Genomic DNA, 12,423 nt, shown 5'->3' with positions numbered 1-12,423 from the left:
ATAATAGAATAGAAAGTTTTCTGGTTGTACTGCTTTCATAAATTGTACCACTCTACAAAGGAAATCTATAATATAAAGTTGAACGTCTCTGTGTGTGTCTGATCACGAATAGACTCCTATATGGTTTACTATTATAGAAAACTGATCCCATATAATGATAGAAGATGTATCGAGACACAGGAATGGGTATGTTTGATCTGGCATAATGATGATTCATTAAAATTGTGGGGTCTGTGTACGCGCCTGGTCCACAAAGTATGGAAATAAAAAATTTGAAAATTAAAAAACAATGTTTCAAGTGTTTTTGATATAGATGTACATAAGAATACTTTAATAAGTATGTTTTAACTTAAATAGGGATGGTATTAAAAAAATTGTGGGGTCTGCGTTCGCGCCTGGCCTCCGTAGAATGGAAATAGGCACAAACTTTAATAAAGACTTTTCATATCTATCTGCGTAAGTATACTTTGATAATTATATTTCAGTTTGAAGAAATATGGTATAATAAAATTATGAGGTGTTCGTTCGCGCATGACCTCCATAGAATGGAAATATGTCACAAAGTTTAACAAGGTTTTTTAATATAGATCCACAGAATATTATGATAAGTGTTTCAGTGTGAACAGGTATGGTATAATAAATTATGGGGTTTATCTATTTTATTTTTACTTTCATCATATTTTGCTTTGGTTTTGATATCCCCAAATTCGAAGCTATCTCTTTACAACCCTTCCTTTTCATAACCTATCGTACGTTTATAAATCAAAGTCCATTTTCTGTAGGCTGCTTTTAGACCCAGTCAACGACGGGTACTTTTGCTAGTATATATATATATATATATATATATATATATATATATATATATATATGGTTTCTGTAAGGTCTTACGAGGCTGTTGGATCGTAAACATGGTCCAACATCCGAAACATATGTAACCAAACAGATAAAACCGTAATAAAAAAACACACACACACACGCGCACACACACACACACACACACACACACACACACACACACACACACATATATATATATATATATATATATATATATATATATATATATATATATATATTGTTGCTACATCTAGCGAAGTGTCTAGCTACAACCACAATTTCCCTTACTCTGTACATGTGCCTAAAACTAAACGAAAATTCCATGAGCAAAGCTTTCTTTCCAGCACTGCTCACGTGTGGAATACAATATCGCAGAGCTGCTTCCCAGCTGACTATGACATGGTCGTTTTCAAGTCCAGCAGAAATAATTTCTTGTTGAGCCGCTTTCGTGAATAATTAATTTCTTCCCAATTTCCACCATTAGCGATCATCACAATGTTGTCTCACCTGACAATCATTGACTATTTTTTTTTACATAGGCATAACCACTTATCAAGGTCCGGAGACCACTCGAGAATAATGGGTAAGAGTGTGCAGTAGTCAATTGGACAATATAGTAATCGTTAGTAATGGAAATTCGGTAAATTTGTTAACTTAAGTGGAACGACTCATCAAGAACTTGTTTATGTTGAATTTGAAGACAAATATATTGTAGTCAGCTGGAAAGCAGGAAAACGGAAGGCAATTCCACAGGCGTGCAGTTCTAATAGAGAAGCTTTGTTCATGGACTCTGCGCCTTATCCTTATCCTTAAACTCTTATCCTTAGATGGTATCTAGGCCTTAATAAGGGGGGGGCCACTCTATTGTATAAAAAGAAGGTCGGCGTATTGAATTCTCATCCACAACGTCAAAAGCCCTGTTTTGAAGAATAGATCGCATAATAGAAACATATACTGCATGCCAAAAATTAAGTTACAAATTACAAGTAAGTCCCATCGTTGACACATCGTGGGGCGTCTATACAAGATGTTTGAATAATCAATCGCATAACTTCAGGATTATGTTCCGAGTCATGGGCTATTGAAACGAATACTGATGAACATTCTTCATTGTAAACATCTAACAATATATGTACATAGTACACTGTTATTTTTACATGAGGTGAACACCATATTACGATAAAACTTGTTTAAAATTTAATACAATACGAAAACCAGTTACAATAAAAATGCGCACACAGACACGTTTACTTATATATATATATATATATATATATATATATATATATATATATATATATATATATATATATTTAAGTAAACGTGACTGTGTGTTTGTCTGTGTGTCTGTGTGTGTCTGTGTGTTTACATTTCCCTACGCAATAACTCTTTCAATCTTAAGTCTACAGACTCGAAATCACTACAGGGTAGTGAGATTGGGGAAAATCTTTGTGATCGGTTTTCGGCCAAAAATTTGGCTGTTAAGGGGTCAAAGTTCAACGATTTGACCTTTGGGAAATCTACTAAACTCCTCCGACAATTTTGGGTCTAAACACTTGAAATTTTAGATATAGGTTCCTTGGACATGGATCTAACTTAATAACTTGATTTGAGCCCAAAATAATAAATATTAAAGGGTCATAATAGGGGTCAAATTAAAAAAAAAATTGACCTCTGCGGTCTTTACCAAATTACTCAGACAATTTCTGGTCTAAACATTTGAAATTTTACAGAGATATGGCAAGCTTTTAAATCGGTTTGGGTCGAAAATTTGAGCTACAAATATATAAATGTATGTATGTATGTTTGCATGTCTGCCTAAAACTTTCGAGAGAGACGACGGATTTTTACAAGATCAGTATTGTTTTGAAGCTCGACCCTTCAGACGAAAAATATCGAAAAAATGGCTAAATACATTAATTTCTTCACCCTCAACTGGGCACTTTTCTATAGGGAGGGGTCGCATTTTTTGCCGATATTTTCGAAAGTCATCCCTCTTTTCGATTGTCTAGCCTTAATTTAAACCTACGTCACTTCCGGTTTGGCAAAGACGCCTGTTTTTTTTTCCCGTTCTTTTCCTCTTTCGTGGTACGGGTTCGAGCTTGCCTTCCTACTACCACTTTTTCTTTGCTCAACACACACCTCCAAACACCCGGGCAATGCTTCCGTTATTTTTCCTGATTCCGATTCTTCATAAATCTCTAAATATTTAACTATAAAAGTTTTATTTTGTCCTGATTACCATAAAAACACATCTTAAATATGCATGTATTTTCTCAAACGTAAAAACACACTTGTGAGGAATGATCTAGAGATTTTAGTTTTACTGGAAGTTTAAAATCAATAAATATTTATAATTTTATTATTACTACCAGCAATTAAAACTGTTCTTAAACTAAAATAAAATTAGAAAAGATAATTAATGGAATTGTTTTGGCATCGGAAAATAGGCACAAATTTTTCTGATTCTGATGCCAATTCCGACGCCCCAGAAAGTTACAATTTTTTTGATTCTCGATTCTGATTTCGATCAATCGCCTCAATACTAATATATATATATATATATATATATATATATATATATATATATATATATATATACACAACTATCAATCCACCAAAAAAAAAAAATCCGAACATTGGAAGAGAAACTGCAATTATCATTATTTGCTTACATAAAGCCATTTTGAACTTGGATTTTTTAATCATGTCCAAACGTATTTTATTTCCTTTTTGGTCGATCGATAGTTGCTATTTTTTCTGATGAGTTAAGGGCAAAATAGATTCATTGTTTGATATAATAATTAAGTGAATAATTTTGTGCTATGAAACAGATACTGTCAAGAATTGTAAATGTCAACTGAATTAAAGGAATAAATTGTAAGATGGTCAACAGCATGAAACTTTGCATATATATTACTACATCACTGTCGTGTATATATATATATATATATATATATATATATATATATATATATATATATATATATTACTACATCCACTGTTCTTTCTTTCGTCAGATTATTTAAATTAGACATTTCGATGTAAAACATTTCTAAAAACACTGCCAGGCATATAAAGTACTTTTGTGTAGAATTACATAAAAATCGGCCCAGCCGTTTTCAAGTCCATGGGGAGCGACATCACGCACACACGCACACACGCACACACACAAAGTTCCTTTTATAGAACAGTTCAGTAGTGATTTATAGTAATTAGTTATAAGATTGTAAAAATAAAATTCATATTAGATTTGTCCACAAGGATCCATGGCATAACGGATTATGTACTTGGTAAATTCAGATGCAAGTGATAGTCTTCTGGAGCTTGAATTACTTAAGACTTCTACCCAGTCACGGCATGAAACGAAAGCAAGATGGAATAGAGGAGTCTGTTCCAAAATTCTGTACAGATTTCCAAGTTAGACATACACCGGAAGTGAGAATAAACGTTGTGAGAATAAACACTCAAGATGAGAAAAGTGGCTCAAAAAATCCAAAGAATACAAATTATCAATCTTTATCTTAAAAATTCAGAAACAGCATATTCTAAACGCCGGTGAAATTCAAGAGTGGGGATCGATCCAGTAGATATCTCACTGCTGAATCAAATTTTCTACCTATATAAGAGCCAGGTACAGCCAAGGATGGAGTACTGTTGCCTCATCTGAGCAGGAGCTGCTAGAAAGACCTTATCTTACCTTGACAGAGTTCAAAATAGACTTCGTAGCCAAGTGGGGGATGCCCTTTTCTCTTCCCTGCAACCTCTTTCCCACAGAAGAGACGTTGCGAGCCTGTCTCTGCTTTATGGTTATTTTCATGGCAAGTGCTCAACTGAGCTCCAATCTATGGTCCCCCCTCGCCAAACTTTCACGAAAAACACTCCTCTGGCTGAAAACACTATCAATAATTTCCCCCCCACTCTTGCCTAAAACTACACGTAGATTCCATGAACAAAGCTCCTTTCTTAGAACTGCACACCTATGGAACTCTCTTCCATTTGCCTGCTTTCTGGCTGACTATATGGTCGTCTTCAAGTCCAATGTAAACAAGTTCTTGATGAGCTGTCTCCCTTATGTAATCCCATTTACCACATTTCCACTACTAACAATTACTACGTCATTGTCCCATTGACCACTGTACCCTTATTAACTCTTCTCCTCGAGTGGCCTGTGGGCCTTGATAAGTGGTGACTCCTTTGTAAATAAAAAAATAAGCTTTCACCCAGTTGGTTTTAATTGAACATCAGTCCTGTTAGGTCATTTAATGAAAGGTTATTTATCGTAGATTCTTATGTGTAGGTTATTTGTAGTAGTATTGAGTCGGATGGTTTTCTTTTTTAAACGTATCACTATATAATATAGGAATATTTGGGTGGTGGGTGAAAAGATTATTATGTTTCTCATATTCTTTTTTGTAAAGTCTAGAAAACTGAATATATTATCTAGATGAACATTGTTAAACAAATCCTTCATATTGTTTATTTAGCAATATTTTTGTTTGGTTTGTTAGAGATCTTTAAAGTAATGAGTACATGTTCGACATTGAAGAATGACTGACAGAGTATGCATGTTGGAGGTTCTTCAAGGTGGAAGGTGCTCGACTGAGCTCCAATTCCGGTCTCCTCTTTACAGGCAGTGAGTATGAGTTTTAAAGTAAACAGAAAAAATAAATTTATACCAAATCGGTACGGATAAGATATTCTAAAGTCTGGTGGAATTTAAACAAAGGTTGGTTAGTTGGTTGATTTTTACGGCATATTGTTATGTCATTTAATGCCATGAACAGTTGTTTATTGAAGATCTTCATGTGTAGGTTATTTGAAGTATTAGTATTGGGTTGGATGTTATTTTTTGTTTTGTTTTTACCGTATAGTTGGGAGGTGGGTAAAGAGATTTTTAGGCTTTCATCAAATTTTCTTCTAACATTGAAAAATATATGAATAGACTGTCTACGTGAACTTTGTTAAACAAATTTTTCATATTGTCTATTGGCAAGGAGACCGAACGTTGGTCGGGATTTAATGATGGTCAACAAATGTTTATTTTTATTGTCATCAAAATCGATGAAATCGACCATTTTTCAATCAAATCACTTGATCGCTTGTTCTAGTTGGGGACCAATCACGGTGCATCAAGCGGAAGCTTTACATAGCCCTCTTCCCGCAGTGACTTATTCCATAATACATTGTAGTTTACATTGCACTGTAGAGAACCTACTGTTGATTTTATAAAATTATTTTTATATATAATGGCTTGAATTAAAGTTTAATAAGTCAAATATTATGCTTCAATTGTGTATCTAAACAGAAGCATTTATTTCGGACGTGTCCCTGTGATATCAAAGAACCTATTATTGATTTTATATGCCTCGTCTTACTGCTTGTGCGTTGATAATGGCTTGAATTTAAGTTTAAAATGCAAAAGTCCAGTATCATAATGCAATTTTGCTTTAAACAGAACCATTCATTTCAAATGCGCCCCTGTCATATCAAAGAACCCACTTTTAATTTTATATATCGGGCCTTTCGGCTTGTGTAATAATAAAACTTCTCAAACGCACTTGTGAAGTTAGGCTGTGTAAGGTGTTAACTTTGATCCAAATCACCTATTCCTTCTTTCATCGGATTATTTGGATTATCAATTATCGTTACTTATCGAAGACTTTCCGATACAAAACCTATTTAAGAACACTGCCAGACACATAAAGTACCTCTGTGTGAAATTTCATAAAAATCGTTTTTTTTTTTTTTGAGTCCATAGGGAATTCATAGGGTAATAAAACTTTTGAAATGCACTTGTGATATTAGACTGTGTAAGCTGTTAGCTTTGGTCAAAATCGCCTGTTCCTTTTTTCATCATATTATCGATTATCGATACTTATCGTAGACATTCCGATACAAACTTATCTAAGAACACTGCCAGGCACATAAAATAAAATTTCATAAAAATCGGCCCAGTTATTTTCGAGTCCATAGGGAACGAACTCACACGCGCGCGCATGCGCATACACACAAATTCCTTTTATAATAGAAATTTGGTAATATTTTTGTCTGGTTTGTTAAAGATCTTTACAAACAATGTTTGAGTTTTAAACAGAGCCTAAAAAAATAATTTGCTGCCGATTGCAAAACGCAATAATTATTGATGAAATGGTTTTCTATGATTCTATGATAGTTCAGCTGTCGTCCGTATCAGCACAGTTCATCAGTTTCTTTGACATCGCCATGAATGGCAGTTAAATACCATTTTAGTCCCTACAACCTTGATCGCCTCGTATCTCTTTCATCAATGTCATAAGATCAAGTGCAAGTAGCCATTAGGAATTGATGGCTAGAATTATTCTTTGATGTGCAATGATTCATCATTGGACGTTTAAGAAGGAAAGCTCAACTTCAATGAAAAGTTTTGATTCCTTTATTAAACAGATAGTATATACAGGGTGGCCACAAAGTCACGCACCAATGTTAATATTTATTGTTTTGAATTTGAATACATGTTACTATAACTTTTTTAATTTTTTAACTAACATTGGTGTGTGACTTTGTGGCCACCCTGTATATCCAAAATATCCATGCGATTTGCCATTTTGAGTAAAACTTCCTTTTCTCTCACTATCTCTCTTTCTTTTTTTTTTTTTTTTTTTTACTAAATGAGTCACAACATATCAAGGCCCAAAGGCTACTTGAGGATAAGGGTTACGTGAGTGTCAGATGAGATAACATTTTGATGATTGTTAATGATGTAGGTAATTGTGCAGAATTTAATTATTTAAGAGGGTAGCTCAACAAAAATTTGTTTATATTGGACTTTAAAACGACAGTATTGTAGTCAGCTGAGAAGCAGCTTCTTGTATTTTGTTCCACAGACGGATACTTCTAGGAAAGAAACTTTGCTCTTGGAAGTTTCGTTTAGTTTTATGTAGGTAAACAGAGGGAGAGAGAGAGAGAGAGAGAGAGAGAGAGAGAGAGAGAGAAAGGAAAACTATTGGCAGTGGTTGTAGTTAGATGAGTTTTTGTAAATGTTTTAGTTTTGTTTAATTTTAGGAAGAAAGAAATATATAAAAACGTATATATATACGTTCCAGAATTTTTTTAGATGAGGATTGATAATTTGCATTATCTACTCAGTGTTACCCGGGAGTTTTTTTTTTTGTTTTGTTTTATCTGTTCTTTTTAAAACTATTCTTTATTTATTAATTTATTTATTGTGGACTATTATCCTCATCTTTTCTTAGCTGTTGTTTCACAACGTTTCGGCCAACTATTCCTTTGGCTTTCGTCAGGTGGAAACCGTGATGGGATAGGAACTTATAATCCCCTAACTGCATTCTCAGCAATTACTGCCATCCATAGTTGTTGTCATCTCACCACGTTTTGGCCAAGTAAGCCTCTGGCCGGCTTTGGGTAGAATTGAAACTGCTATCTTCAGACAATTCTCACCTGGAACCATAGAGATTCCACGTCTCTATCCACTGCGAATAGTTGGCCGAAACGTCATGAAACAAGAACTAAAAAAAAAAGATGAGGATAATAGTCCGTAATAAATAAATTAATAAATAATACTCATCTCAATAAGGAATTCCAATTAAAAAATAAATATATTTTTTATTTATCAAATTATTCTTTTAGTTCCCCAAATCGCAAGTGCCTGCTCGTCAGTTTTCCTTCTTTTATATAGAAATTTTAAACTTAAAATTAGAATTCTGTATATGTTGTCGCCCACACACTAATTTTATCGCATTTTCAAAGAAACTGTTCAGGTATGCAATCTCATCAGTCAACCATTTCAAGTACCAATGTTTCGTTTTCTTCATTTAACAATTCCTATAAATGTGGAAGTTTTGTTTAGTTTTATGTAGGTAAAGAGAGGGAGAGAGAGAGAGAGGGGAGAGAGAGACAGACAGACAGAGAGAGAGAGAGAGAGAGAGAGAGAAAGGAAAAGAAATGCTAAGTTTTATATATTATTACCCGTATACGAGGGGCGTGCAATAAGTAATGCCCCTGACCCACTTCCGATAGCAGTAGAGCAACGAAACTTGGCACAGTTACTAGTCTTTCTCTACATAGGAACCACCCAGAGTTATGCATTTCTCCCATCATTTGATGCAGCTCTGGAGACCGTTTTTGTAAAACACCCCAGGTTGGTAATTTCAGAAATCAAGGCTGCATCATCTGGGAAACGCTTTCCTTTCAAAAACAACTTCATGGCTGGGAAGAGGTGAAAGTCAGAGGATGCAAGGTCAGGACAGTAGGGAGGATGGGGGAGGATTTCATAACCACACCCCCGCGCTTCTGATCTGGCGACATGCGAGTTGTGGACCGGAGCGTTGTCCTGCAGGAGGAGGGTACCTTTGCTGATCTTGCCCAGCCTTTTGATTTTGATAGCTTCCCTTAATTTCTTCAAAAGTGAAGCATAATAGGCTCCTGTAATTGTGGTACCCTTTGCCAGGAAATCTGTCATCACTACTCTGTCCTGGTCTCAGAAGACTGTGAGAATGACCTTGCCAGCAGAGGGCTGCATCTTTGCCTTCTTTGGAGGTGGTGAGTCCAAGTGCTTTCACTGCATTGACTAGGTTTTGATCTCTGGATCATAGTGATGGACCCAGGTTTTATCCTGTGTAATCAGTCTTTTGAAAAACTTTGACTCATCTTCTTGGCACATCTCCAAATTCATCCTCGAGCACTCGACGCGTTCTCGCTTCTGGAATAGTGTGAGCAACCTGGGAATCCATCTGGCAGACACCTTATGCATATGCAAATGGTCATGAATGATAGTTTCCACAGACCCTGTACTAATCTTGACATTTTGAGCTATGTGGCGAATAGTAATTCGCTGATCTTCCAAAATGGCAGCCTCAACTTGACGGACAGATGCCTCATCAATGACAGAAGGGGGGCGACCAGATCTGAGAGCTGTTTCCACAGACTTCCGGCCATGTTTGAATTCACGATGCCAGCGTTTTACAAGGTCATATGATGGGCCATTATCACCATAAGTTTCTTTCATTTCATCAAAAGTCTCCTGTGGTGTGCGTCCTTTCAAATCTGTCATCACTACTCCGTCCTGGTCCCAGAAGACGGATCACTGCTCGATGTTCAACAGGCTTCATTTCACACCTGACTCAGTTCAAACACTTGTAAAACAGAAACCACAATTACTTCAGAGCTGTAATTTGCCACATAACCTGTAGAGATATAAATCATTGCACATGCAAAATTTCAGCTAGATCAGGCAACTGGAAGTGGGTCAGGGGCATTACTTATTGCACGCCCCTCATATATCCCACATTTTTTTTATTTGAAAGTCACCACTAATCAAGGTCCTAAGGCCAATCGAGGATAAGGGTTAATGAGTGTAAAGTGGTAGTGTATAATTGTTAATGGTGCAAATTGCATATAATTTGATTATTTATATGGACGGCTCAACAAGAACTTATTTACAGTGATGATCATATTTATTGGCACGGTAAAATAAAAGTTAAATTTTGTCTAATAAATTCTAAAAAAGGGATTAAATTAAAGAAAATAACAAAGTATATTATGTATTTTTAACTGGCCTTTCCGATGCAGCAATCGGATTTTAGAAAAAATAAATAACAAAGGAACAACAAACATAATTGCAAAAAACCCTTGTTCAAAATTATTGGCACGGCTTTCTTTTTCTTTTAGTATCAGTATAATATCAATCAATTTCCGGTTTACGTGCTTTCTGAACTTTTTTATAGCCATATTATGCTTGTTTAACGCTAATTCAGTGAATAATTTTTTGCAGATAATTTTTAGATAGCGATTTATTTAAACTATTATAAGTGACTAAATTATAATTTTCAATCGCCATGGTTAAAACTAAGGAACACAGTGAAGACGTCAGGAAGCTTGTTGTAGCATGCCATACCAATGGGGAGGGCTATGATAAGATTTCAAAGAAGCTAAACCTTCCCAAATCCACTGTTAGAGCCATAATAAACAAGTTCAAATCGCAAGGCCACGTTATGAGTTTAGAGGGTAGAGGGAGAAAAAGGATTCTTTCCCCAAGAGATGAACGGAAAATTGTTCGACAAGTAAAACAAAACCCAAGGATCTCTGTTGGGGAGATTGTTGATGAACAGAGCACCTCTGGAGTGAATGTATCTCGACATACAGTTGGTAGAGTTTTGAAGAGAGCTGGTTTAAAAGCATGTCGTCCGAGAAAGACTCCCTTATTGAAGCCTATGCACCTGAAAGCAAGGCTAGCCTTTGCAAAACGTCATATTGATAAAGATGTTGCATTCTGGAAACGTGTTCTATGGACTGACGAAACGAAAATAGAGTTATTTGGCCATAATAAAGTGTCTTATATTTACAGAAAATCTGGCGAAGCTTTCCTGCCTAAGAACACCATACCCACAGTGAAGCACGGTGGAGGCAGTTTGATGTTTTGGGGATCCTTTGCTGCCTCTGGACCAGGGCGACTTGTTAAGGTCACAGGTAGCATAAAAAAGGAAGATTATGTTAAAATATTGGATGAAAACCTGAAAGACTCTGCTAAAGAGCTCTCACTTGGTCGTCGTTGGTGGTTCATGCAAGATAATGACCCAAAGCATTCGGCTAAACTGACTAAGAAATGGCTTGAGGACAATCATATTAATGTTTTGGAGTGGCCATCACAAAGCCCAGACCTTAATCCAATTGAAAATTTATGGAGAACATTAAAATTCAGGGTAATGCAAAGGAAGCCTAAGAATCTTATTCAATTGGTGGATTATTGTCAGGAAGAGTGGGCTAAAATTACTACTGAAGAGTGCAACAACTTGGTTGTAAACTATGAAAAGCGAATGAGGAAGGTAATCAAGGCCAAAGGCTATACAATTGATTATTAAATAAATCGTGCCAATAATTTTGAACAAGGGTTTTTTGCAATTATGTTTGTTGTTCCTTTGTTATTTATTTTTTCTAAAATCCGATTGCTGCATCGGAAAGGCCAGTTAAAAATACATAATATACTTTGTTATTTTCTTTAATTTAATCCCTTTTTTAGAATTTATTAGACAAAATTTAACTTTTATTTTACCGTGCCAATAAATATGATCATCACTGTACCTTGTTGTATTCAACCAGGAAACAGGCTAGCAAAGTAGTGTTTCACAGGCGGACAGTTCTGAGAAAGAAGCTTTGTTCATGCAATCTGCATTTAGATTTAAGCACAGATAGAGAGTGGGGGGAAACCGTCTATAGTGGGTGTAACTAGTCGAGTGTTTTTTGTGAAAGGTTGGCAAGAGGGGGGCATAGATTGGACTATAGTCGAGCACTTGCCATGAAAATAATGATAGAGAAGAGACAGGCTCGCAACGTCACTTTTGTGGAAAAGAGTTTGCAGGGAAGAGAAAAGGGCATAACCTATTAGGTTTCAAAGCTGGTTTTGAAGTCTATCAAGGCAGGATAGGGCGCGTTGAGCAACAACAGCAACAGTAATCTCTTTCAGCAGAGATTTTTTTTTTTCAGTTTTGTTTTGCCTGTTCTGTTTTAAAATTATGCCCTGACTTAACCAAATTATTTTTTTAACTGAAAGAAAACAAAAAGACAGGAACATGTTGATCGAATTTTTCT

At 35.5% G+C, this 12,423-nt stretch overlaps 1 protein-coding gene across 4 annotated transcripts in view; it reads left to right on the top strand.

Moving 5' to 3' along the window:
- LOC145277907 (sialin-like) overlaps positions 1 to 12,423 on the top strand; it is a 1,209,741-nt gene that overhangs the window by 1,062,912 nt on the left and 134,406 nt on the right. The window lies entirely within an intron of this gene.

This window comes from Euprymna scolopes, chromosome 6, assembly GCF_053919585.1.
Source record: "Euprymna scolopes isolate OS-2025 chromosome 6, ASM5391958v1, whole genome shotgun sequence".
In the NCBI taxonomy this organism is placed as follows: domain Eukaryota; kingdom Metazoa; phylum Mollusca; class Cephalopoda; order Sepiida; family Sepiolidae; genus Euprymna; species Euprymna scolopes.
The sequence above is the reverse complement of the archived record's forward strand: the minus strand, read 5'-3'. Positions and strand labels throughout refer to the sequence as shown.